Consider the following 27653-nt stretch of genomic DNA (forward strand, 5'->3'; position numbering starts at 1 on the left):
AGAAGATACAAAGAATTGGCTGAACAACATCTTCGTCATGGGAATGGTATGCACTTGTTACTAACACAATGATATAACCACCTTTGCTATTCGTGCCTTCTTTTCAGATTACGTATTACGGTACACTTTTTTTTTACATTATCATGATGAATTATACATTATATTTGCATTGTTTTGTTTTCTAAGACTTGTTAAGGCGTTGTGTTAAGTTGCGTTTTACAACCCTTTAAATTGTCAGCGTGTCAGTGGGTTCTGCCGTCTTTGTGGCTTTTGTGTTAAAAAGTAAAAACCGTTAAATAAATCCGATTGAAATAAGAAAGTGAAAGATGTCATACGCTAGCCGAGTTGCTCTGCGTCCTTATCACAATCCTGTGATAAGAAACAAATCGCCTCCACTTTGTCCAAGGTTCTCTTTGACAGTGGCGCCATTGTTAAACACATCACTCTCAATCTGCCGTGCTTAAGTAACATGCCCTCCCCACCACCACCACCAAGCGAGCGTGCTGCCAACTACACTGTAGCCATTCACATCAGGTCAGATTTGAGTGGGGTTAAATACATGACAAGCTCTCTTTGTCACACTGGATTTGGTGATGTGTTGTGCATCAATGTCATCATCGGAGCATTCAGAGGGGGACCAAAGATGCTGACAAACTACAAAGTCATGAGTGCATGACAGGACTCAGCCAGTGTCTGATAACCTTCAACCCCACTAAGCCAGGAGAAAGGCAGACAGACAGCAAAAAAGGAGAACTTTCACCTCTAAGAAAGTTTTCCCCTGGGGCCTCTGGATTACAAAAACATTCGTGCTGGTTTCACTGAAGACTAAATCGTCCATAGGGGTGAATATGAATGGCTGCTCGTTGATATTTGCGATTAGTCGATCAGTGCTTGAAGTCGACTCCTTGCTAATACAGTGGTACCTCTACTTACGAACGTCTCTTCATATGAAATTTTCAAGTTACGAAACGTCTCAACAGGAGAATATTGCCTCTTGTTACAAGAGAATTTTTATCGTCAAAATGTCCAATATGTTATGTATTCATCACATTATAGTTATCTGCAAATAAATCTTCACTCTATTAACCTCTAATGAGGGCAAGCGTCAAGCGCTATAAAAAAAAAGAGGAACAAATGGATGGCTTGAAATGTCTTTAAAGGTTCTGCGTAAAAATCACCTTTAGAGATGTCACGTCTGCTCGATGTCAACTACGACACACGTTGGTATCAATCATCGTTAAAAGCAATGACATTCATCAAGTTGCATAATTCCCAAGGGTAATAAGGAAACATTTATTTGAAGTGTGGATGACATATTCCTGAAATAATTGGGGAACGCTGTCAATTAGAGTGGACTTACTTTATCATAAGAGAAGATAAAATGAGAATACCTTTATTTGTCTCACAATGGAGAAACTCCCAATTAATTATTTAAAACATATTTAATTATTATTTTAATATTTCTAAATAAAATATATTTTATACCGTCTTAATTTTTTATTTTTTATTATTATTATTTTTTTTTAGGAAACCCACAAAATCACACAAGAACAACATGAAAACTCCACTGGAGTGGACTTGAACCAAGAACCTCAGAGCTGTGAGGGATACATGCCAACCACTTCTGCACCATGATGGGCTTTGATCCCCTCGATTTATAAACACTCATCTTGGAGCAGTTTGGTTTTGTGGGATGTGCCAGCCGGCTCACACTTAAATGATGTTTATTGCTGTGCAGATGTCATGTGGTCAGTGAACAAAGAGCGTAAAAAAAAAAAAAACACCCACCAAAGTGAAATGATGACCAAAAGCCATCTGGCAATGGCTCGCCTGCTGATACCAAACAAGCAGCCCTTCCTCTCTTTCTCGTCCATCAGCAATAAAAAACAATATCTGCCCCGGTGGGACATGTGGCATTAATATGAATTATCTCCATCTTAATATGCTTATGCCCCCGAGACTAGCGTGTGATGACATCAACCACGTGCAGGCTCTAATGAGTCTGCGATGAATACATTACGCACATTTAGACGTTTATTCCCACTTTCTTTGTGCCTTTGCAGGCTGTGAAAGGGGTCAGAGGTCAAGGTCCCGCACAGCTGCACACTGAGAAGATTGCGGAGGTGGGCTGCGGCGGGGGCGTTTGGTGCGCAGGAAAGATAGCCGACGGGCACTGACGAAGGTTGAATGACTTTGTAAATATGCAGTCAAATATGGTCGGATGAATGATGTTTGAGGAAAGAAAAAAAACATTAGCAAGAATTCCATTGATTTTGGATAGAATCCAATGTAAATGGGCTGACGCAGCGGATGTCAAAGCAACATCTTGAAGTGTTTCTTTTCAGCGTCGTGCTAATCACAGATGATCTTCAGTCTGAACAAGAAGCGAATGTTGACTGAAGCAAGGTATCCGAGGCATACCTGTGACATCAAAGTTTCTTAATCTGTCCTTTGTTCTTTTTAGGGCTCTTCCACAATTTTAAAACTGATCTTTGTCATGGGTTTCACTTTTATCCTGAAAATAGTAGCCTATAAATTTTAAAGGGCATCAGACATCAGGTCGCTGAGGTCAAATATTTCAAAAATATAGTACATGCTCCTTTCCAGAGGTCTGCTGGTGAGCGTTCACAGATCTTCCTCATACTTTCACTGCTCTGTCAAAACAAGAAGCAGAGTCATATCAAATGATTTCCGTCACAAGACGGTTCAGGTAGCCGAGGTCAAACGTCTCATTTTTGTGTTTCTTTCCAGTGCTCGTTCTGTTAGTTTTCACAGGGCTTCCTCAAAAATTCATGCTTTTACAGGGATCGAGAATTTTAATATACTTTACTGCCCCTTTATTGGTTTTAACTGGGCAGTCCTGTCTAATGAAAATCGCCCATTCGTCACTTAACCCCTCTACCATGCCGCTAATGTCGAGTATGGCTTTTATTACCCGGGCAACTATGGGTGGCACAAGGAGGGTGGTAGTCACCAAGCTGCAGAATCAGTTATGTGGTGCATGCAGTTGACATAAATCGATGTCTCGGAACAATCAAGTATGTATAACTTATTAGCTAATGCTAATCTACTTTGTATCATAAAAAGTGATCAGATGTTGCTTGAAAGTGGTTCTGGCTCTTCCACCAAACTAGCTAGCAAGTCAGGGTGTGGAAATTGATTTAAATGATCCAAATAGTGACAGCAAAACAGCTCGCTCAAATATATATTTGCAGAAATTGGCAGCTAACAAAATATTTACTTGGTTGTTTGATTTCACACATGATCCAGTGACACGGCACAAGCAATTCAAAGGTGAACGTTCTATCATTTTGCCCTTTTAAGGAATAGCTGAGTCAGGATGTCGAGTCTTCATTTCTCAATGGGAAGACAGTTTGAAACTATCTTCAAATTTACATTCCTGTGTCAAAGCAAGAGCCTTATTGATTTTGCATTTGTCCAACAAAAGCATGCAGAGGAAGCTGAAGTCTTCCACTTATCCACTTATGGAACAAAGATTCCAAGATGGACTTTTCCATTCGATTTTTCCAGTAGTGGGCCCCGCAATGCCACGCACTGAGAATAGTGTAGATTGGGTTTCTTTGTTTTAAGCCAAAAGATCATGACGATAAAAACCTTGGTAAAAGTCAAAAGCAGGTTTAGACTCTCACAGAGTTAAAACAATTAAATGGGCTGAACGACTCATCAAGGTGAATGGAACGTCTATATTCGGGTTAAGATTCAAACGGGTTCAACAGCTGCTTGGCCGTTTCTCCATAAGTGAGCTCAGACAGTCATCTTTTCCACACTCGAAGGCAGCACATTGGCTTGTGATGAATACATCTGCCTCACAGTTCTGAGCTTTTGGGTTTAAATATCAGCTCTAACCTCCTCGTGCTTGCATGGGTTTCTGGCTCCCTCCCGCATTCCAAAAGCATGCACGTTTAGTTTATTGAAGTCTCTAAATTGTCCATAAGTGTGGTTGTGAGTGTGAATTGTTTTGTATATAAACTGCAATTGACTGGCAACTAATCCAGGGTGTTCCCAAAATAATCTGGAATAGGCCCCAGCTAATGAAGCCAAGCACTGCAGAAAATGGATAGATGGATTGATGATTGCAGCTTTTCCAGTGCGAGTCCAGTGAAGTGCAGCGGCAATATCAAGGGTTGGTGGTACTTTTAAAAGGTCACCATGGAGACAGTGTGTCTCTTATGAACTGTAACGAGACTGGAATCGGTCAGAAATCAATGAAGCATCTCAGCAACAGCACACGTTAACCTTCGGAGGAGCCGACAGCCCCCATTCCCTGTTTGCTTTATTAGTTTGTAGTAGCAGCCTAATTGCCCATGGGCCATTTGGTGCGGACTGAAAAAAAATATATCCAGTATATATTACTCATCAGAATCATCAGGTGGATCCACTTGTGCCTCTGCACGCACAGCAAACTGCTCGTCTTGGTCATGTGACACGATACTAACAAAGTAAAGTCACGGGTCAGCAGAAATGAGTGAAAAACAAAATGCCTTTGGTGAGCTTCTTCAGAAAGGGGAAAATGACAGAGACAGGGGAGCCTACAAAGTCAGCAAAATGACTAAAAATAGAGTTGTACCTTGACTTTCAGTAACCTAACATATATTTTTTCAAGTTATGCTTTTTGCTTTGTGTTGCAAGCCCAAAAAATGTCAGATCCTATTAAAAACTTCGGGAAATACTGACACTGAAATGAAGTGAAAATATCGGTTTGCAGTAGTTGTAGTTGCCTTTCAGTTATCGACTTTACACTATTGCAGCCCACTGCGGTGAATTTAGTGACTCAGCGCTATTCATGGTAGTGCTGTAGCTCGCAATTCCGTGCGAGTATTTACACTCAAGGGCTTGCAGCACCAAATGAGTCAAGTGTTGAAACAGATGTAGGCTTTAGCAAAGGTCCACAGGGAGTTTTGGTTGTTTGGTGTAAGCCAACGCTGGCTTGCTGTTTTCAACAGTGTCGTGCTGCTAGCTTGGAGCTGTGGCAGCTAGCCCCTTCAGCCGATAGTAGCTCAAGAGCCAGCAGAGATTCCATAACAATGATGTTTAGTGATTCAAGATGTCGTGAATTCTTGATTTATATGCTTTAACAATGGTCAACTGGGAATCGTGTTATATCGAAGAGTGTTAAAATGACCAGGAATAGTGTAACATGCAAGCTGTTGTTACCGTGACTGTCGACATGTACAAGGGCACAGTACCGTAATTACACTCACTCAGTTTCTTTATATTCTCTTGGATTATATTTCATGATTAAAAAAAAAAAGATATAGTCCCAATCTTTTTGACAAATGCGTAACAGTACGGTATTTAAAAAAAAAAAAATGGGGGGTGGCTGGAACTTAATGGATTCACTGCCATACAAGTCCTTGCAGCAAGCACGGGTTCGTGTGCTAATCAGCAATCTATAACTACTGCAACATCCAAAAAAGAAATGCTTCAATATGTGTGGTATTTTTTTTGGGATGCTGATGATGATGATGACGATGAAGATGGTGATGGTTGCAATCACTAGCAATAATGAGTGAGTTGAAAGGCAGAGCGAAGCTAATTTGCTTGCTGCTTAATTGAAGAGCAGCACGCTGATTATCCGGCATGGAGAATAGTGTTGTTGGTGCGGCAGCTGGATTAAATTTCTCTACAGATTGACTTGATAGCTCTTTGAAATGATGGATTGACCGACTGAGGAAAATCAATGACAACCACATGAAGTGGAGAAACAATCTTAAAAGGGACTGGTTATTGCAGAAAATAGCTATTTCATTGCTTGTACACAAATAGTTGGGTCTCTAAATTTTAAAATATGTCTACGAGTGAGCTTTCCTGCACTTTCACTTTACTGCTAGGTAAGAGTGGGACTTATTTACAGAGTTACCCCCCCACCACCACCACCACCCACCAAACACATACACACACAAACACACACATTTTTTTTTCATTTTCACCCGTTTCATTTTGTCAATTGGTTAGACAAAATAAAATCATCTGGATCAAGATATTTTTTCTGTATTTGATCCAGATGATTTTATTTTGTACAGCCACTTGACAAAATATGCATCTATCCATCCATTTTCAAATCCGCTTATCCTGACAAGGGTCGCGGGCGTGCTGGACTCTATCCCAGCTGTTTTTGGGCAGCAGGCGGGGGCCAACCTGAATTGGTTGCCAGCCAATTGTAAGGCACACAGAGACAAACAACCATTCACGCTCACACTGAGACTTACGGACAATTTAGAGTTGTCAATAAGCCTGCCATGCATGTTTTTGGAATGTGGGAGGAAACCAGAATACCCGGAGAAAACCCACACAGGCACAGTAGTGCATTAAGTACTGCTTCCATGAGTAAAAATGCTTTGATTGTCTTCATGGGCACTTACACCCCCCCGCCCCCCCACACCCCACTCTACTATTGGCTCAAATAGAAGTCACTGCAGGTGCAGGCTCTCCTCCCCAGGTTGTCATGGTAATGACAGCTGAACACGCCATTGACATGGCAGTGTATAGGGCGGGGTATAAAGTCACTTACCTGCAGGAGAAAAGTCTTCAAAAACATCTCAGCAGGACAAAAAAGAGGGTGTGTAAAGTAGTGTGCTGTAATGCTTGGACTTTGGGGTATTTTTTGTTAGACTAAATTGTGAAAAAAAGCACAAACCTTTCAAGAAACAATATGGAGTTGTTTCACTTTGAGATAATAGCGACAAAATGACTTAACGTTTCATTTGCCAATAACTGTCTGTGTCATTTCCATTGCAACCCTCAACCATCACTTACTTTGGAGGTGCAGAATCAAGGAGGACAGTGGTGGAGCTGGCAGAACACTTCATCATTTGATAGGGTTAGCATAATGGTTCAGAGTTTAGATGATTTTTTTTTTGTCAAACAGCCTTTCCAGGAGGCACAAGACAATTTTCTTCATAAGAAAAAATGAAAAGAAATCCACTGTCACCATTCTAAAGCAACAAGAGTTTTGTGGAGAGTATATCAAAAATGATAATATCACCGACTATTTTGCTCCAAAAAGTATAGTAATCATAAAGATTAATTACTTGAAAGAAATAAAACCCCAAAATATTTTCTAAATGCTCAAATAAATTACTCTTAAATAAAAATGAATAAAAATTATTCAAATTAATAAATTGCATGTTTGAAATAATGATAAAATACATGACTAATTAGAAAAGAAATTACACACATCACCAATCAGTAAAATGAAACAAATCCCACAGTTTTACATTTAAAAATATTTAACAAATTCTGCTCTTTTGGAATTCAAAGTCATGAAGTCACAAAGGAGCAAATGTATTTTAAATGTAAAATAAAAGATATTAAAAAAATTATGCTCTTGATGATTTCAAAGGTAGAGATCAGGTTAAAATAACTCATTTTATCTTGCCAACTCCCACAGACCCTTCCACTGAATGAGCGCCGTGGATTTCCGGGACAAGGAGGAGCAATGCATATGTCTCCCCCCCCCCCCCCCCCCCCCCCGCGCCCCCCACACACACACGCATACGCACACACGTCTTCCATATAATGACACTGTCAGGGCTTTATTTGTAGCCAGTGCATCTTCATTGTGCAGCTGGCCAGGACTTACAGCAAACTACATCACTGCACTCCTCACGGGGAACTTAAAGCAGCCTCATCATCAGCATCCTCAGTGTGCGTTATCTCCCGACAAGGTGACCGACATCCCTCCTAGATAGCAGCCTCTTGAGCGCATGCCAGCTTTGAAAACGACTTTAACACACACGCACGAGCCAAGAAGCTGACTCAGTGTGATGCAAGACCACGGCACCGGTGCTCTATCGCACTCCACTTCATTAACCTCCTGAATGACAAGGTAAAAGCATCCTTTTGTCTTATTGTGTGAAGCATGCTGCTGTCATTTATCAAAAAGAAAAGGAGGGACTCACCACGGACAGGTGGATAGATCGGAAGCTGCAGTGGCCGTGGAATCCCCCCTCCTCGTCCTCCTTTTACCGGTGTGTAAAGTGAGTGCATATGTGTGTGTGCTGATCCAGCAGATGCAGACTGGAGCCACCAATAGCAAGAGGCGAAGGGGATGGAGAGGGTGTGTGAGAGATGGCAGAGGAGGGGTCTGGTAGCATTACATCATGGGCGAGGGAAACGGTTGTGTTCTGCAGGAGGTGGGGGAAGGTGTGTGTGTGTGTGTCCTTGTATATTTTCTGCAGGATGATTAAACATGCTCATGATGCACCTGCACAGAGCTGTGATTAACAACCATTCAGAGGGAGACAGTAAATAATCAGAGCTTTCAACATGTAATAGAGGCAAAAAGTAAATAGCAGATGGACATTTGCAAAAACGCCCTTTTCCAAGCCCCTAATGGCTCTCTTGTCAGCCTGAACGAGCATTGATGGACATCTTAGGAAACAAGGCGCTGACATTTTGGGTGTGGAAGAAGCTTTGTGCAGGAGCATACACCCATCACCTGTTAGCGGAGTCTAAAAACGAACAGTGAGGGGAGCGAATTTTTTTTTGGGGGGGGGGGGCGGGTGGTGTCAAGCGAAAAAACAATGACGGCTCAGGGTCATCCCAGCCCCTCGGCTCATGAGAATGAGACACCAGCCGCACAGGAAACATACTGATAAGGAAGTCTTTCTCTCGTGCTTAAATGTTGAATAAGAGTTGATGCGCAAGGCGTATGGGCAGGCCTCGCATCAAGGTCGGCATGTAGAAAGAAGACACATCAAGTTGGGAGACAGTTTGGTTACACTTCAGAAGATAACTGGAGCAGACCTCTGCCAAGACTTTTCTAGATGCATGCAATCCATCCATCTATTTTCTCAACTGGTGATACTGCTCAGGATTTCTTTCTTTTGGCAAAGGCAGGAAGGGGCATTTGCGTCGTTGTGGGAGGGAATTGAGCCAACTTGTTTGCCATCCAATGGAAATGGGTCCTCTCGCACAGAGAGGCCCGCTGTCAACATGGTACAATGACTTGAGGGTGTCCATGCAAGAGATTGACACACATAAAATTTAAAAGGAATTGCAAGAAGATCTCCACTTATCTGCGCCTCGATAAAATTCACCAAACTGGTGTTACACCACCCACGCCACTACTTAGACCTGCTTTTAACTGGTCTGTCGTGAATTTTCTGTCACCAAATTGACATTGCGCCCATGGCATGTCATTAAAGATAGTCTGCCTCAAGAACTTACTGTATAAAGGGATGTGAGTCACAGTCCAAAACACCGTCATTGATAATACAGCAGTATGCGGTAGCAATGATTTTAATGAAAAGTTAGTGAAACCTAAAACTCCTTAACATTTTTTTTCCATACATGCAAATTGAAATGGAAAAACTGCACATTCTCTTGCACAACGAAATATGAAGAACAAAGTATCAAATTCCTTCAAAGACAGCGTAGGAAAGGAAATATTATGCTCGGCCAAGAAACTCGACAAATAAGACGTTAACACCTCACAGTTGATAAACATTTTATGATGGGTACAGGTAATTTTCCTTTGAGAAGTGCCACCATGAGGTACCCTGAAATATTGAGCCATGAAGAAATCAATACTGCTGAAGTAGAACTGCCTGCATGTTAGCATACTGTATTGATATTTTGATACTTGTGGATCAATACTCTATCATGTTCTGATCCATTGTTTTATTGATATTTTGCCCCACCTCTACTTTCCGAGTCATCCTTCAAAGTCAGAATTCAAAATGTGTGTTGAAATCACAATAATGCACTGCCAAACTAATTTCTTGATTAATAATAATTTTTAAAAACTACATTAAACATCAATTTATGTCTAAAAGAGTGACTTTTTAAACGTACATCTCCTTAACTAATTAATCCACATTTTTCAAGTGGAAGATGACTTTCAGTGCACGAGATTAAAGGAGGTTTTTTTCCCCCTCTCATATCGCTCATGAGAAATGCTGACTCTGCAAGCTCCATCCATCATGAGGACAGTGTTATCTCTAATATATGCTTGGATTGGTTCCCTGGTTTGTGTTTCTGGAAAGGTAAATCATGTCTCGTTTTTTTTGTCACATCGGTTCAGGTGAGTTCATGTGAAAGGGGACGTAGTATAAAATATGTCATTTTTATTTGCTTGTAGACAAATATGATACCTGGAGGGTCTGCTCACCCATATAGGGTGAAATGCAACAACCAAGTTCCTGTTTTTTAACTGCCTATTTCTGTCTGAACAAGCTGTTCAACACTTCTGCCTCACTGTTACATAACAGTGGGGCTAATTTACATAATAACTGCCCACACCCACCTGTAAGTTTCTTCACCCATGACTTGGGAGCGATGGGCTAAAGATGCAGAGCCTCTTTCAAGTGGATTCTGGCAGCTAGACTCGACTTTATAAGGCAAAGGTATTCATTTTTTTTGATGCATTGGTTTTCACCTGATGGCACTTTGGACATCTAGGTAGTACATCTTGGCACCACCGTCCCCACTCTCGAGGACTTGCGCGCCGCAAGAACCAAGACAACGGTATGGAAAATTATACTGGACCCTCCACACCATGCCCACCACATCTTTCAGGTACGCGCGATCGAACCATGCGCACCAAAACCAGCAGACATTCAAACAGACTCTTCCTTTCGCCATGAACTCTGTAAACAGTAACTCAAATCTGAAGTGGTTCTTTGCATTTTTCCACACCCCTTTGGAACAGTATTTTATATATATATATATACGCTGATCATTATAGCTCCAGCTCGCTACATACTTGAACAACTATCATTGTTCAATATTCCACAGCACCAGACACTTTAAACCCTTCAAGGAATCTGTATAGTTGCACACCTAAAGTTGTATTACAACTACTGCTATTGGTCATTTAAAAATGGTGCAATAATTATCTGTATTGTATCTATCGGATTGTATTTCACCACTGATCACTTTATCGCCGACTATTGATGACGATGGACTTTGTATCACAGCTGTCACCGAGTGGTATGGCTTCACAATGGTAACCTTACATTACAGAAAGTTTTTCGATACTCATATGTCCTATCTTTGTTTATCGTAGTTGCTTATTATTGCAATACTAGTTTAGCCGATACTCCTGGATACAAATTCCTTGTGTGTTTTACTTACTTGGCCAAAAAAGAGGATCCTGATTCAAGTGCAGCCTCCCTTTGTAATAGTCACAAAAGCAACACTCCGAAAATGAGCCAGTGGTTTATCGGACAGGTTGAAGGCTGGATGGCTTGCATACGATGAATCCTCTCTCCTCAGAATTGTTGACTTTCAATTGAACAAAAAAGTTGGGTTTAAATAGGCCTATTATTCTTAGACAAAAGCATGTCACACACAGTACATGCTATTAAGACATCTGGAGACTGTTTTAAGTTGTGAAAAAAAAGACGAGATGTCCCCTTTTATGGTAAATAAAGCATGTTTAGAACAGAGGCCTCATTGGTCATGCATTCTTCATTTCATGTTTAGGATTGATTGCTTGAAGACATTTTGCGGCCGAAACAAATTGAATGTGTAATGGGGGCCTTTGTTAATGGAAGTGAATAATTTAGGCGGTTCCATTGTAGCGTTCTTGACAGGTGCCTATTTATTATGATGTCGACAGACGCAGCAGGAAATAGGGGCACGTGATGCAGCATCACAGCGCATTTACACAAGTACACATGTTGGCATACAAGCACTTAAACATAAACAGCGCAGCCACTGCGTTTATCTTCCTGGTTCCAGTGAAGTTGCTTCAAAACTAAACAAAGCTGTTTTGGGATGACTCCGTTTGTAAAGTCAACAAGGGTTTCTGGATAATTGACGAAAGCGCATTTGTCACAAATGCTTTGGGACATTTTAAGGGAGACATTTCCAAGAATGTTGTGCCTTTTCTCAACTGTTTGTTACATCCGGGAAGACGAGTTAATGTGGGGGGTTTTCAAGGCATGGAGGCAAGCACAACCACATGCAGACAGAGAACAGCTGGAGACAAATGGCTAGTGAGGCCACTGTGTCAAAACACAAAAATCAAAAGGAGGGACATGAGCTTAGTAGACAAATAGAATAACAGTAAAAGAGACCTTGTCTCCTCTCCGTGAGCCGTCACCTTACCATGGTGGAGGGGTTTGTGTGTCCCAATGATCCTAGGAGCTAAGTTGTCTGGGGCTTTATGCCCCTGGCAGGGTCACCCATGCCAAACAGGTTCTAGGTGAGGGACCAGACAAAGCACAGCTCAAAGACCTCTTATAACGTGTAAAATTAATACATCTCAGTTTCCCTTGCCCGGACGCGGGTCACCGGGGCCCCCCTCTGGAGCCAGGCCTGGAGGTGGGGCTCTTTGGCGAGCGCCTGGTGGCCGGGCCTACACCCATGGGGCCCGGCCGGGCTTAGCCCGAAGAGGCAACGTGGGTCCCCCTTCTCATGGGCTCACCACCCATGAGAGGGGCCAAAGGGGTCGGGTGCAATGTGAGCTGGGCAGCAGCCAAAGGCGGGGTCCCTGGCGGTCTGATCCTCGGCTGCAGAAGCTAGCTCTAGGTACGTGGAATGTCATCTCTCTGGCAGAGAAGGAGCCCGAGCTGGTGTGCGAGGTAAAGAAGTTCCGACTGTATCTAGTCGGACTTGCCTCCACACATAGCCTGGGTTCTGGTACCAGTTCTCTCGAGAGGGGTTGGACTCTCTTCCACTCTAGAGTTGCTCACGGTGAGAGGCGCAGAGCAGGTGTGGGCATACTCATTGCCCCCCGGCTCAGTGCCTGTACATTGGGGTTCACACCGGTAGACGAGAGGGTTGCCTCCCTCCGCCTTCGGGTACAGAGACCGGTCCTCACCGTTGTTTGTGCATATGCCCCAAACAGCAGCTCAGCGTACCCACCATTTTTGGAGTCCTTGGAGGGTGTGCTGGAGAGTACTCCTGCTGGGGACTCCCTTGTTCTGCTGGGGGACTTCAATGCTCACGTGGGCAATGACAGCGAGACCTGGATGGGCGTGATTGGGAGGAACGCCCCTCCCCCGATCTGAACTCGAGTGGTGTTTTGTTATTGGACTTCTGTGCTCGTCACGGATTGTCCATAACGAACACCTTGTTCAAACATAAGGGTGTCCATATGTGCACTTGGCACCAGGACACCCTCGGCCGCAGTTCGATGATTGACTTGTTGTATCATCGGATTTGCGGCCGCATGTTTTGGACACTCGGGTGAAGAGAGGGGCGGAGCCGTCAACTGCTCACCACCTGGTGGTGAGTAGGCTCCGATGGTGGGGGAAGATGCCGGTCCATCCTGGCAGACCCAAACGTATCGTGACGGTTTGTTGGAGAAAAGAGTTTCAACCCCCACCTCCGGCAGAGCTTTTCCCATGTCCCGGGGGAGGCGGGGGACATTGAGTCCGAATGGACCATGTTCCGTGCCTCTATTGTTGAGTCGTCCAATCTGAGTTGTGGCCGTAAGGTGGTTGGTGCCTGTCGTGGTGGCAACCCCCGTACTCGCTGGTGGGCACCAGCACTAAGGGATGGCGTCAAGCTGAAGAAAGAGTCCTATCGGGCCTTTATGGCTTGTGGGACACCAGAAGCAGAGTCTGAGGATCCTGAGGTGGGCTCCCCTATCTCTGTGGTTGAAGTCACCGATGTGGTTAAAAAGCTCCTCTGTGTCAAGGGACCCAGGGGTGGATGAGATCCGCCCGGAGTTCCTCAAGGCTCTGGATGCTGTGGGGCTGTCCTGGTTGACACGCCTCTGCAGCATCGTGTGGTCATCGGGGAGAGTGCCTATGGATTGGCAGACGGGGGTGGTGGTCCCTCTTTTTAAAAAGGGGGACCGGAGGGTGTGTTCCAACTACAGAGGGATCACACTCCTCAGCCTCCTCAGTAAGGTCTATTCAGGGGTGCTGTAGAGGAGGGTCCGTCAGGAAGTCGAGCCTCAGATTGAGGAGGAGCAGTGTGGTTTTCGTCCCGGCCGTGGAACTGTGGACCAGCTCTACACCCTTAGCAGGGTCCTCGAGGGGACATGGGAACTTGCCCAACCAGTCTACATGTGTTTTGTGGACTTGGGGGGGGGGGGGGGGGGGGTCTGTGGGGGGTGCTTCAGGAGTATGGGGTACCGAGCCCCCTGGTACGGGCTGTTCAGTCCCTATACTGCCGATGTCAGAGTTTGGTTCACATTGCCGGCAATAAGTCGGATTCATTTCCAGTGAGGGTTGGACTCCGCCAAGGCTGTCACCTTTATGGACAGAATTTCTAGGCGAAGCCGAAGCATTGAGGGGGTCCATTTTGGGGGCCTCAGTATTGCATCTCTGCTTTTTGCAGATGATGTGGTACTGTTGGCTCCTTCAAGCAGGGCTCTCCAACTCTCACTGGAGTGTTTCGCAGCCGAGTGTGAAGCGGTTGGGATGAGGATCAGCACCTCCAAATCTGAAACCATGGTCCTCAGTCGGAAAAGGGTGCAGAGCCTTCTCCGGGTCGGGGAGGAGATCTTGACCCAAGTGGAGGAGTTTAAGTATCTTGGGGTCTTGTTCACGAGTGAGGGCAGGAGGGAGCGAGAGATCGACAGGCGGATCGGTGCAGCGTCTGCTGTGATGCGGTCGTTGTATCGGTCTGTCGTGGTAAAGAAGGAGATGAGCGAAAGGGCGAAGCTCTCAATTTACCGGTCGATCTACGTCCCAACCCTCATCTATGGTCACGAGCTATGGGTCGTGACCGAAAGAACGAGATCCCCGTTACAAGCGGCCAAAATGAGTTTTCTCCGCAGGGCTCTCCCTTAGAGATAAGGTGAGAAGCTGGGTCATCCGGGAGGGGCTCAGAGTAGAGCCGCTTCTCCTCCACATCGAGAGGAGCCAAATGAGGTGGCTCGGGCATCTAATTAGGATGCCTCCTGGACGCCTCCCTGGTGAGGTGTTCCGGGCATGTCCCACCGGGAGGAGACCCCGAGGAAGACCCAGGACACGCTGTAGAGACTATGTCACCCAGCTGGCATGGGAACGCCTCGGGATCCGCCAGGAAGAGCTCGAAAAAGTGGCTGGGGTGAGGGAAGTCTGGGCTTCCCTCCTAAAGCTGCTGGCCCCGCGACCCAACCCCAGATAAGCGGTGGAAAATGGATGGATGGATGGATGGAGACCTCGTCTGAGATTTAACCGTTAACAAAATCATGACATGGCGTACTGGTGCATTCACCTGACTTTAGTGTTGGCGGGGTGGGTTCAGTTCCCACTCAGTGACATTGTGAATGTGAGTCTGTTCTAGTAATAACATTAGGTTTTCTTGTACATTGATGTCAGGATTTTCTTTCCTGATTTTACCGTTCATTTTAGAGGAAGGAAAATTAAAAAGCTATCTGAAGTGGAGATAAAGCAATCTTTAACAGCCAAAATAGAGCATAACAGTGAATCTAAGTTGAACTGAGTTTTTTTCATCAATCTTGAGAGTGATTTCACACATTTTATATGCTGCAGACTTTTATTGAATATAGCGCGAATCAAAGAAACGACCTAGCCATCCGTGCTTTACTAGAAAGCATGAAATGTACTCTGTGACTGCCTGCAAGCTCCATTCCTTAGCATCGCACTCTTCGATTTGAGACGCCGCCTAAGCAGCGCTATTTATAGTGCAATTCAATTTGTTTCAAAAATATATTTCTATATTTCTCGTCCAAAAGGAGTGTCTTCGTGCAGAAATGTGTCCCCTAGCATCGCCACTCATCCCTGTCAGCTCTTTCAGCACCACCACCACCATGCCTACACTGTTCCCTGTTGCCGTGGCAACCTTATGGCCAGTCAGGCCTCTCGCTCGCTCTTCTTTCTCCCTATCTCTCTCTCTGGGGATACAACGCTGACTTCTGTGCTCGCCTCTGAGCAGCTGGAGGACTTTTCATCGAAAAAGGTGCACTTGCTCCTCCTTTCCTACCCATCACCAATGTGGCAATACCACGACCGTGAGTTGCCAAAAAAGAATCAAAAGCTCGACAGGAAGTGAGTCAAGTGTTTTCATGACATGGGAAACAATCGCTTTTACAAGAGAGAGAAAGAAAGATGCGACTGATCTTGAGCGTCGCTCTTTCTAGCACAGGGAACCATATTTCGTAACCTCAATTTGAGCCTAAATGGATTCCTCACGTTATTTCTTCAAGTCAAAATTAAAAACTTTTCCTTCGCTAGTGTCATGTCTGTCGTCTGTTTTGTTTTCCGCTGCAGCTGGAGTGCCGGGCAGTTCCCTCCAATTGGCGAACCAAAGTGGCTTTCCATCAGTGGTGGTTAGTTGAATCGTCTGTGTTGGACTCCTGAAACGCACGCTCTATATTTCTATTTTCTGAAGTTGTTGGTTGATGATGTCTAGATCGGGCTCGATCTTTTGGCACTTTTGGCACCTCCGGTTAATATGCTGGTCGATGCTCTTTTGGTCCTCTTCAAAATCAGTTGCCTCGCCAGTATCGAGGAGAAATTCATGTTCTTTCCAATTTCAGTCATTTTTTAAATGTCATTATCATGCACCTTTGTGGTTGAACTTTACCACTTTACTTTCCCTTGCAGACTTCCAAGGCATGACCAAAAGTTTAACAGACCACACGGTGACAATCACCCCACAACAAAATGGATGTGTATTATTTGTCTGCCGTTATCTATACAATAGCATACAAAATATATGGATCTATATTTTTATCGCGCTTTCACAAGAGCTGCAGCTGCACTTTACACAACATTTAACATAAAATATTAAACTTACGTGCTGCATTGTAATATTAGTACGCACTTGGAATTAAATCTACCTATCCCCCCCCCCCCACCCTCCCTGACAGCCATGCAAAGGCTGAGGCCATCTTTTAGTGAGCCTACTAAAATATGATACAAATGACGAATAAACTGACTCGGGATAACGACTTTGGTAAAAGAAAGTCAAGCGGACACGTGAACATGGCCCAGCAGCTGGATGGAGTGACTCACTCACATCCCTCCCAGCAGAGTTGATTTAATGTACAGATCGCAGTGCTAAGACTGGAGCAAAACTCCACAGGATCATTTCGAGCATATTTCGGAACTTTCTGGAGCCAAGAGAGGTTAATTCTCTGCTGACTGCAGTTTCATTCCGCTCACAAGTGTAGCATTAATGCGACACCTAATTTTTACTTATTAAATATGATAAAAGTAAATAATCCAACTTGAATTTAAAGAGGAGGGTCAGACATTTGGGACAATTCCCAATTGCATCACATTATATGTTCCATGACTATTATTATAACTCAAGTATGGTGTTAAGTTTAAAGAAAAACATTCCTGGAGTTGTAGCTGAGAGACAGTGTACACCCTGGACTGGTCGCCAGCCAAATCACGTTGCACATATGGAAAAACATCTACAATCAGATTCACATTCACACCAAAAGACAATTTAGATTTGTGAAAAGAGAAGTTTAAATGCACCAAACTTCCATGTGTTTGTTGTGACACATACCAAATTTGTTTTTTCTCTTCTTTTAATAGTGTCATCTCTTTCCCAGACAGTCTTATGAAACCGAAATGAGTTTTCTCCGCAGGGTCTCCGAGCTCTCCTTTAGAGATAAGGTGAGAAGCTCGGTCATCCGGGAGGGGCTCAGAGTCGATCCGCTTCAACTCCACATCGAGAGGAGCCAGATGCGGTGGCTTGGGAATCTGATTCGGATGCCTCCTGGACACCTCCCTGGTGAGGTGTTCTGGGCATGTCCCACCGGGAGGAGACCCCGAGGACGACCCAGGACACGCTGGAGAGACTATGTCGCCCAGCTAGCCTGGGAACGCCTTGGGAACCCCGAGGAGAGCTGCAAGAAGTAGCTAGGGAGAGGGACGTCTGGGCTTCCCTGCTAAAGCTGCTGCCCCCGCGACTTCTAAGCGGTAGAAGATGGATGGATGGATGGATAGATGGATGACATTATCTGGAATATTTAGAAAAGAATTGAGAAAATCATCCATTTGTCCATTCTCTTTCGCGCTTTCCCTATTATGGTCGCAGGTGAGTGAGAGCCTATCCCAGGTGACTCTGGGTGGGAGGCGGGGTAAACCTTAGACTGGTCACCAGCCAGTCGCTCTGCACACAGAAAAACAATCATTCGCATTCAACGTGCAAACGTCACACGGTGGGGGCTTGAATCGAGATTCAAACCCAGAACCTCAGCACTGTTAGGCAGACGTGTTAACTACTAGCACATCGTGCTGCCCGCTTGCAGACATATTATGGGCTTACGTCTTTCACTCGTTAGACTCAAATCCAAATTCAGTTTTGATCCTCGAATAAGCAGTCGTTTCAAACATCTTAGCGAACATTTGGATAAGCCACGCAGAAAACCTTTTAAGAGTCAGAGCCACTTACAAAGCACATTGTTCTTGCCGAGCGGAAGTGTAATTCATCAAGGTTCTGGTGCACTCTTAAGAGCAAAAGCAGATGTTAAGCTGATAACAGCGGAGCGGAAAGCACTTACTGCATAATGTTCACGCTGAATGGTAGTTTCCCACATGGTGTTAAGAGTGACTTCATTGTCACTTACCAGTATTCTTCTTCAACAAAAATGTATCGACTTTGTTCGGGACAGCAAACTTATTTTGTTATTGAATGTTGACTGTGAAGGGATAGAGCCACAATTATTTGGTCTTTATTTGATAGTCATTTAGCTCAAAGATAGACAGGCTCAGAGTCGTCGGAGCGTGGTGTGTTCAGAGAGATAGAAACAGGGACAAATAAGGACTTGTCTCACGGAGATCCTTGACGGTGACCGAGGTCACGCGCGGAAGGTTTTGTTTTGTTGACGTTGGCCGTGACAGACAAATCACTGGTGTAACCTGAGGAGATAATGCTGAAGACAAAACCTATGACTGGAATATAATCATTTTTATCATCCTAACCCCTTTCATGCACTCCCATCAACTTTCACAACAAGATTGAGTGAATGGTCCATTGAGTCCATAGATGTGACCCATACCTCATAAGGGATTGTGTCTCACATGAGCTTTCAAGACAACAACAACGCTGATCCAACTTGAACCTTGAGCTTAAGTGTGGTCCATAATGATTGAAAACATGCCGGTGAGTCTTCAATCCAAAGATTGTTAAATTTAAGAACACCATCATTTCATATGACTCTATCCACGGGGAAAAAAAAGAAGACATGCAACATCCACATGAACTTATAACCTCAGAACAGTCAGGTGCTAACTACAGGGCACCGTGCCGCCTCCAAATATATTCTCCTCATCCAACAACACTGCGGAACCTCGACAATCATTCCGGTGTTTTCCATTGGGTAACAGCAAACGGAAGAGCATGTCAGCTAGCCAGGGCAGCCGATAGTCGGCCACCTGGATCAGTCAGACGCTTCCGCAAATCCGCCGCGCTGTCACACAATCGCGGCGCTGTTCCCCGGCTGAAAAGTGTGTCCAGCCAGCCGAATAATCAGCTCTGCAGCCAGTCATCCACAAGAGTGATTATATGCTGGGCACATGAGGGAAATGAGTAAATCGCTGATGGAAGGTATTTGCTTCGCAGAGGAAAATATTCAAAGAGATATAGAAAAGAGGTGAGGTTTCAGCTTCACAGATGGAACACAGCTAGTTTTTTTATGCCTCCACAGAAAGTGTGTGATGATAACCATAGAACAGGAAATGGAACTTCTTGTGTCATATAAAGTGTCTGCCTATTCATTACAATGTAAGCAAGGAACACAGTAAACAAAACTTTTTTTTAAACAAAGAACAGCATATACTGTAATGTAATGTTGAGAACAATTATTGCACAGATCTCAAGAGTCAAAATTAAAACTCAAACGAACACTAATAACGTTGCTGATTGTATACATATCTACTGCATAATTTTATATTATAGATTTAAGATATCCTTTATTTGTCCCACACTGGGGAAATTTACAGCCTACAGCAGCAAGAATGTGGGTAGAAAGAAGAAAAAACAAACAGGATTATATATGTTGAGATATTATTGCCCTGCTAACACACACACACGCAAACACACACTTACACACTACTGTATGCGTGACACTGGGGAATGTGCTTTTGTAATTGATTTGTTTTGCTGTAATAGAATAAAGTGTGATTTCACATCCACTACAGTAGATGGCAATGGTGCTCTCATTTATTATTATTATTATTATTATTATTATGATTTCTTAATTCCAGACACATTGATACTCTTCAAATATTTTCTCTTACAGAAAAAACAATGTATTTATAAATATTTACCATACATACCGTGTGTAGCACGGACCACTCACACATACTGAACAATTCCATCACTACTACCTGTTTACCCTCCATTATGTCAAGCATCTTCAAAGGGTGTGCAATTACTTTATTTTCATTTTATTGTATAACAGTAAACTTGTTTTAATATGTGTATGACAGTTATAAATCTTGAAGCTATAATTAGGATTTTATGATGGCGACAGGCTGCTAGCAAAAGAGAAAGCTGCTGTACGCAAATTATAAACGTTCATTGAAATGCATGTGAAAAACACATGCGGTTACATAGATTTTATCAGGGTGGGTCAAGTGCAAATGTCAGCCAGGGCTCACTGGGCCAAGTTAAATGTTAAACGCATTAAACTCCCAAGAAGCAATAAGACCTCTCAAGCACTGCCATTGACGCCATTGCAGCAGGGAAGGTCCGCATGCTGTTTCCCTTATTGCAAGCGTGATGTCAAGGAGGCGGCAGCAGCCTTACAATTCAGTCCATAAGAATGATCTGAATGACGATCAACCACTCCCATTTACCCACCTGTCACTAAATGTGAACTGAACGTGCACTGCTTTTACCAATATCAGGCTGGTGAACAACCACACTGTTCATGACTCATATAATAAAACCAATATAAACCTGTTCACCTTTTGAATACGCTTGACAGAGGAGGAAAATATTTGAACAGTGGTACTGTCACCCGCTAAAATTGTCTACTGTAGTATTGTACCAAGTGCCATTACCAATACCCAATTTATTTTTTTAGCTGGCAAAAAATGACTCAGGACCATAATTTTTCTGGTTTCTTTCTTTCTTTACCAAAGCAACAAATCTTTCGCAGCACAAGACTTTTGCACAGTACTAGATATATATATATATAAAATATTCAGATGAGTTTAAAATGTTTATATGTTTTGTGATCAATTGTTTTAAGGTGTTCAAAATAAATGTCAAATATACATTTTATATTCTCAAAAGCACTCTAATTTTCATCTTTGTAAATTCTGAATGAATAAAAATAAAAGGACTTTGATATTTGATCTTCAATATATTGTTCATGGTGCAATGAGTTCCATTTCTGGACTTATGGTTATGACTTATTTCATGCTATCGGTGCGACTGTTTTATGGTGGTGTCACAACAACAAAACCATAACTAAACATATCACGATATTTGCACGTACATGATTGAGCATCGAGACAAGCCAGATGAGGTGGCTTGGGCATTTGGTTAGAATGCCACCAGGAAACCTCCCTGGTGTGGCGTTCTGGGCACATCTCATCGGAGGTAGGTATGTCTACCCTATAATGTCTTGAGATTCCCCCAGAAAAGACGAAGTGAATGGGGAGAAGGAAGTCTTTGTGTTCTTACTCAAACTATTTCCCCCATGACCTGACCTAAGCGGAAGAAAATGGATGGATGAATGGATCCGACATTCAGCTCAACGTTGTACTTGAACTTTGTACTGTTTGACTTTAGAGGTCTGTTGTATGCATTTACTGTCCGTGTCCCACCAACAGCAGGGGCTAGCGTGGAGAAAATGTATTCATATTAATTCAGTGGATCAATTGTCCATGATGTCAGCCTTCTTTAGTAGTCTCATGTTGATGAGGTCAATGTGTTCCAGGCTAAATAGGGAGTAGATTCTGGCTCATGGCTGCATGGTGTGTGCATAATCATTTGACTCCATACCAAGAGGGTGGGCAGACATTTACCCTGATTCCCTGGCTACAACATTGGGCAGAACTGCACAATCCAGATTCAATACATTAGATGTAGCACAAAAAAAATAAAAAATAAAAAAATAAAAAAGGTCTGTCTTTATCTCAATGTGATTCACTGAAACCTACAACAATAATAAGTGAACAAACTTTGGGGACCGTGTGACTAAAATAGTTGAGTTGCTGGGCTGGTGTAAGGACCCACAGAGCTTGAATAAAATGAACACAGGAATTCTCTGCTCATCATTGAATTAACACCTCTCTTGCACTGTCACTCAAAGTGAGCATTATTTTCTTTGGAAAGACACAGCTCTTGTATTCGATGTATAGCATAGGCCATACTGGGGTGCACAAAGGAGCACATGGCATCATTAGTGACACTTTACATTCGGACCACGCACGGCTTGTCTTCCCTTTCTAGAGGTTGAGGCTGCATCTATGGCGGAGGAGCAAGGAAGACTTGGGTGGGGCGGGGGCGTATTTTTTATCCAGCTGCTCATCTTCCCAACAAGCAACACATTATTTTCTCTCTCTCTCCATTTTTTTAAAATAAAAAAATTTAAAAAAACAAAAAAAATGCAACAGCATGTCTCTCTCACCTCTAATTTCCCTAAAGACAGTTAGAAGCATAAGGGTGACCATTTCATTGAATGTCAGCTGTATCTACAAAGTAATTTACAATGATCAGTGATGATCAGTGATGATGAATCTCAGCTAGCTAGCATGCTTGCTAGCAAGCTAGCTCTAGCTAGCAAGCCAGCTAGAGGGGGGCCAACTGAATGAGTTTGGTATTTGTTTTTAAACTGTTATTTAGGTGCAATCTTTATTAGACTTTTTAAATCTATTTTCATTGAAACATTGTTTATGTACAAAAAAAAATCCTATACAGCAGGGGTTTCCAACTAATTTTTGTCGCGGGCCACTTTGGAGTTACCTCTGCCCTCGGAGGCAGAGCACAAAATTATTGTAAAATGTCAACATTATTTATGACACATGACAATTTGACAGATCAGAACAGATTTAAGCAAGCATCATGCAAGTTGACACATATGATTTGCTTTGGCGGGCCACATAAAATGATGTGGTGGGCCATGTCGTGGGTTTGACACCTGTGCTATATTCAAATGTGAGGAATTGGGCAGTATGCAGTAATTATTACAAATAATTATGTTGGAATATAACGTGCCATACAGAACGCGAATCGGTCATAAAACAGATTCAAGTGGGTACGACCCATAACTAGCTCAGAAAACAAACCACAACTAAGAGAAAAGCTATTGGCCATAAATGTATTTTTGATTGCAGACTGCTCCTTATTTGTATGACGCCGACTACAATGTGAGGCTATGAGCATGTGACATTTCAGATAAACATTATAATGTGAGCAATATTTTTCAACATGAAATGTATTGTTGCTGATAATACTCAACATAATAGAGCCTCGAGAGCCGTCCTTGCGTTGAACACACAACACGAGAAGAGAATAGACGTGGCCTCGGCTTCAGCACAATAGGGTGTGACAACATGGAATTACTGCCTCCGCATTAGCCTTTTTATTTCCCCGCAGCTCGGAATGGTGGTCAGACAGAGGCAGGGCTATACAGTTGGAATAATCACCAGCTCTTATACAAGGACGCCATGGCAACTTGTGGACAAACGTGTCCCTCTACTATAAAAAAGAAAATACGAGAGCACTCATTGGAGCGCGGACCTCTGCCAAAGCTGTGAATAAGGCAAAAAAATTCCTCCCTTGTGGCGAGTGACAAATCCATGTGTCCACACCCTGGACTGATTGCCAGAAAACCAGCCACTTATACTGAGATTCACAACCATGTACAATCAAGAGTCATCAATTAACATTTTGGAACCAAGATCCTTTCCAACTTATGTTAATACAGTGGTCGATTGAGATACACGTTACAGCGATTACATAATTAAATATAATGTAAAGAATTCAACTGTTTTCGCTACAGGAGGCATCACAATTCCTTAGCAGTAAGTAATGTTAGTCCAGTTTCACAGAAGAGAAAGAATATGTGACTATGAGTATTGTCATATCTGTCTACATGTGTTGCTCCATCGTTAGTGTTGTTGCTTCAGGTGTTGTAACACCGCAGCACTGATGTCATTCGTTAGCCCATCTATGTTGTTCTCCATTATTTGTTAGTTTTTGTGAGGAAAATGCATGTGTTTTATTTATTTATTTTTTAAATACAAAATATGTACTTCTCTTTTTGTAATTCTCAATTTGACAGGAAAACCTAAACTATCTGGAGGGTGGCAAAAAAGAAGCATTGTTCTCTATCTGCCATCATACAGTGCTTATTTCTCAAATTTGTGCTCAGGAGTCAATGCAAAACAAATAATACAAAAATCAGCTGAACGATGTCTTTTATCTCAAAACATTCAAGTCGGGCCACTCTTATCTCAAGGCACCACTCTACAAAATACATACAAACTAATATTCATCTGCACACAAGTGAGACAGGAGGAAAGAGTCAAGAATGAGGCAGTTTATAAACTTGTTAATTAAATCATTAGTTGTTTGAATAGCCCTGAGGTAAAGGGCAATAACGCTCCATTATATTATAAAGTCGTTGGCACCCGCCGAACAACAAAAGGTGAAGAAGCCAACAAACAAATTAGACTTGCAATGTTCTTTTTACATCTCAAATCCATCCATTTTCCGAACCGCTTGATCCTCATTAGGGTCGCGGGGGGCGCTGGAGCCTATCCCAGCTGTCTTCGGGCAGTAGGCACACCCTGAATCGGTTGCCAGCCAATCGCAGGGCACACAGAGACGAACAACCATCCACGCTCACATTCACACCTAGGGACAATTTAGAGCGTTCAATCAGCCTGCCATGCATGTTTTTGGAATGTGGGAGGAAACCGGAGTACCCGTAGAAAACACACCCAGACCCGGGGAGAACATGCAAACTCCATACAGGGAAGCCGGAGCTAGAATTAAACCCGGTACCTCTGCACTGTGAAGTTGACGTGCTAACCGCTGGACTACCAGGCCGCCCTCATCTCAAATCAGTATTAATAATATTTTAACATTTGACGAAATAAAAATAAATTTTATTATAAATGTAATATAATATTTCAGTAATAATTTTCATGAGTCTGGAATCGCGATCTCCAGTATCTTTTTGGTTTCTTTCAGTTAAAAAAAAACTGCCATGGGATGTTGCTGGTCAAGTCATATATTGATGCACCGGTGCCAAAAACCCGAGGCTGACTGAATCTCTGGGAGGTGAGCTGCAGGTGAAAGATGAGTCGAGTTGAAAGAAGGTGAGGACCATCAATCATTGATGGGCTGACACATGTGAAGAGGCAGACAGAGAACAAACACTTCTCTCTCAAGACGAGGGGCTGTCATAGTGGGCCAACCCCGCTGAGACCATTGAGTGAATAGTCAGAGGACATGATGCATACGTGTGACATTGTGTCTGACTAATGAACAAAGTCAGTTCTCAGTGATAGCTCACATCCTGTCATCGTTCACCTCCTGATGTGCCACAACAAACATCTGTAACAATAGTTGGACTTTTTAAATTCTTCCAAGGAGGGTGAAACGAAATGTTGTCGGTCATTATGGTGGCAAATACGTTATATTAAAATTCTGAAATGGGGAGATTCCATGTTCATCATGTCATAAGAGGTACTTTCATAAGCACCCAAATGTTGCTAGCGGAGTGAAAAATAAACCATCAAAATGTGAACTGACAAGGCCACCACCTACAAAAATTCCGCTGGTTGTTGGTGATTACATGCTCATTACACACTCATGATAAAATAAACAATTAAGTCAGATCTTGTTGAAGAGTTTGTTTTTTTCTGCAAAATATAACATTCTCAGTATCACTTAATCACATTTGTGGAGTTTTGCAGGTTAGTATTGCCATTTAGCTCTTAAATCAATCAAATGGGGTTGAAGTAGATTACTTCATGTGCTCATGTTCACGAATGCCAGAAATTTGAACTGTTGCCGACACACGGTAAAAATTGTTCGAATTTAGCTATTAAAAAGTTGAAGCGCACTTTAATAAAGCCTTTCCAAGACGGTCTGCTGATCACAAAGCAAGCTTATTTACAAGTGACCACGCGGCATTCAAGCGTGATGACATCATGCCATATTTGTCATTAAAAATCCATCCTGAAAAGCTTCACTCAAAAATGACCTCAAATACATGACATCAAACATCACAGCAAAGTGGAAGACTTTAAAAAAAAGTCTTTGAACACGGACCGCATGAGTCCCAACCCCATTGACAATTAAGTCTAATGAGAGCGTCGAGATATCCTGCTTCTCTCATAAATACAACTCTCTGTTCTACCACCAACACAACGTGTGCTGACTGAAGAGTCATCGTTGCTCATCTTGTCACACTACAGATATGAGGATAACCTCTGACTGTTAGATCTAATGGACACTTGAGAACACGTATCGCTCTAGTGACCTGCACTTTGCTGATGTAAGTAGTTAGAGCTTTCTGTGGGAATGGTTCATTATTGCACCACAGATTCCATTTCCCTTGAATTATTAAAAAAATAATAATAATAAAATACAGCGACGACTAGTTAGATTGTAAGGTGTGGATAAAGCGACTTGTGGAGGATGAAAAAAAATCTGATACATTTTATTGAATGTATGTTCTGTTATAGTATCTGAAAGTAAAAACGCAAATAATAAAAGTCAAAGTAACTGAATAAAAGGTGAATTTATTGACACTAAAAAGTAACTCCTGGACTGGCATTGCAGCATGTGATGTACCGCCGTAACTATTTCTGCTCATTTTACAACACTAGACCTAAGCCTAATAAATCTTTGAGCCATGCACCTATTTTCTTGCTTTCGTGAGGGTCAAGGGCAAGCCATGGGTAATTTCGAATCTCCAATTGCAGGAAGTACAAAGCCATCTAACTCGCAATATATCTTTTTCTTCTTAGGGCAGCATAGTTCCCCATCATCTTGCTAATTCGGGTACATTTTAGGGAAAAATGAATCCAAATTTTCTGAAACTGGCCATACAGAGCAACCATTTTTTTTAGTCAAAACTGTGGTCCACGAAAGGCATTAAGTGGCGAGCTCGATTGCTTGCTTGAAAATGCAAAAACATTTCCCCGTAAAACTAGAACATATGCTCAAAACTTACAATAAAATCAAGCTACGCCTAACAGCAATAAAACCTAAAAAGACAGTTGAGAATTCGGTACACAAGTGAGCTTTATCATACAGCACTGTATCATTTCAAACCGTGTGGTTTATTTGTTGTCATTCATTTCGTTTCTATTGTGAAAGAATGCAGTTATTAATAATTACCGATTGCTGTTTGTTTTGTTGTTGTTGTTGTTTGGTTGGTGGTTGGTTACTCAGTTGGTTGGCTCAGTACTTAGTTGACAGGTTATTTGTTTCGGTGCTTGGCAGGTGTAATTTGCAATGTAGGCTCGAGAAAGTTCATTGTAATGTTTTCTATTCATTGTTCGTGTACGATGTGTTCAGACGACAATGGATATCCATGCACCCCTTCAAGCACCAAACATTAGTCAGATTAAGAACATAGCCAAAAGCGCTACATTTAAAAATGTCATGATTGTGTCGAACGATATAACTCAGTAAATGTATTCTACATCCCACGTGCACCTGCCTTGGGTTCATATCGGTTGCATTATTATTTACCATTTCAAAACGGCACTCAGAAGAAAGTCAAGCCTTAAGGGAAAAGAACGGCAGCGGTGGAACAACCAAGCGTTGCCATGGAAATGTGA

The 27653-nt window shown here is 42.8% G+C and overlaps 1 protein-coding gene and 1 long non-coding RNA gene across 3 annotated transcripts in view; one reads left to right on the plus strand and one right to left on the minus strand.

Annotated features, from left to right (window-relative positions):
• The window catches only part of LOC127599144 (semaphorin-4B-like), a 59065-nt gene extending 51005 nt beyond the window's left edge, over positions 1-8060 (minus strand). For both annotated transcript variants that reach the window (XM_052062845.1, XM_052062847.1), the window contains exon 1: positions 7923-8060. The gene's annotated coding sequence lies outside the window, so the exon portion shown is untranslated. The remainder of the gene's footprint in view (positions 1-7922) is intronic.
• LOC127599215 (uncharacterized) lies at positions 7515-12047 on the plus strand. The gene is made up of 3 exons (XR_007962025.1): positions 7515-7849; positions 7932-10370; positions 10426-12047. It is a non-coding gene; the product is annotated as an uncharacterized LOC127599215 (long non-coding RNA).
• Positions 12048-27653: the final 15606 nt, after the last annotated feature.

This window comes from Hippocampus zosterae, chromosome 4 (genome assembly GCF_025434085.1).
Source record: "Hippocampus zosterae strain Florida chromosome 4, ASM2543408v3, whole genome shotgun sequence".
NCBI lineage: Eukaryota > Metazoa > Chordata > Actinopteri > Syngnathiformes > Syngnathidae > Hippocampus > Hippocampus zosterae.